The 1482-nt window shown below is 35.5% G+C and overlaps 1 long non-coding RNA gene across 1 annotated transcript; it reads left to right on the top strand.

Annotated features, from left to right (window-relative positions):
* The first annotated feature begins 307 nt into the window (after positions 1-307).
* Positions 308-1265, top strand: LOC146860773 (uncharacterized). Its single transcript, XR_014979202.1, has 3 exons — positions 308-410; positions 548-647; positions 1172-1265. It is a non-coding gene; the product is annotated as an uncharacterized LOC146860773 (long non-coding RNA).
* The last annotated feature ends 217 nt before the right edge of the window (positions 1266-1482 follow it).

Consider the following 1482-nt stretch of genomic DNA (forward strand, 5'->3'; position numbering starts at 1 on the left):
TGACCAGGATAAGGCTCCTTCTTATGCATGTCTTTTACTTTCTGACATGCATATATATGATATTGTAACATTGCCCACACCTTTAATGGGTATTCCCTGGTTGATTTCGACATTGTTATTGCCCACATTGCTTCTTATGGGTATTTATGTGTTCTATTGCATAATTGCTTTTACCTTCTTCATCTGTATGTGTTAATAGGCACATTTTTTTGGACTGCGTGTAGTGACATATATGATGTCTCAATTTATGTTTTTATTATTTTGACACACAACAGGTGGTGAGACTCCTTTCTTTGATTATCTTTCAGATTAATTGGTCCAACAATGGATTCTTAACCTACTTGACCGACTACTTTGTACGACACGTGACCTTTTTGTAAAAGATCTTGCCTTCGTTTTTATACTTGTGGGTGAGTGTATCCCCTAGTGATCTCAGCGTTTTATTCATATGCTGGTCATGATCATGTAGGATATGTTCCTTACTTATGATGCAATTGGTTCTTTTCTCGCCCATGACATTATTGGGCTTTTTATATTTGTGTTCCAGATGTGCTATTACACACCTACTGTGCGATACGACTTTGTGATTTGGGTTTCCCCTGACTCTACGAATATGGAATAGGATTACTTGTGTTACCTACTTTGTGGTGAGCCCAAGCCATCGTTTTTTTATATCGTTTTTTTATATCCCTTTTATATCCCTTTTTCCTCTTTGCTTATTTTGCATGGATTTAGCACTAGCACTTTATTAAACAGTCATCATTTGGGATATATTTAGGAATGTATAGGTGCTTGTTACTTCTACTAATTGTTTTTGTTATTATGAGTCCTTTTTGATCTTTCTGGTTCTTTCTTTTTCTTTTTCTCTGTCTTCTCCTTTCTCCGTTTGCAACTTTTCGTGATACGCTAAGCTATTATTAAGACTTCGTATCTTTTAATCTCTGACATAGTAGAATACAGATTAGATTAACTGTTTAAAAGCTTTATATTCACAGAATTTTAACCTATTGACATATATGTATATACATGTTGTACCTTAGGTTGCTTTTGTGTTTCTTTTTTGATTTGTGGTTATTGTGGCTTTTTTAGTGTTTTTTATACGTTGTGATGTAAGTGTATTGTATATTTATATGTTGTTGTTTTTATATGTTACTCTATGTATTGTTTTCAGCCCTGAAGAAGTTCCTGTGTGTTAGGAACGAAACGCGTTGGCTGCCTAGTTTGTTTAATAAATACGAAGATCGAGAGAAGATCTTTGGAATACACATCAATTTGGACTTGGTTATTTGAGTGCACCTTCCTTTGTGAAAAAACTTTTGGTCCTGCCCTGCATCTAACAACGACGGATGCTGGAAGTTGTTGCACCACGTACACAAACACAGTGTACTTTAGTAATAAGGAAAACAGTAGGAATATAAGTGCTTGACCTTGGTCCGTCGTTGGGTTTGCTTTGTTTATGTATAACCCGGGTACGAATGGTCG

Source organism: Triturus cristatus, chromosome 3_1 (genome assembly GCF_964204655.1).
Source record: "Triturus cristatus chromosome 3_1, aTriCri1.1, whole genome shotgun sequence".
Lineage (NCBI taxonomy): Eukaryota > Metazoa > Chordata > Amphibia > Caudata > Salamandridae > Triturus > Triturus cristatus.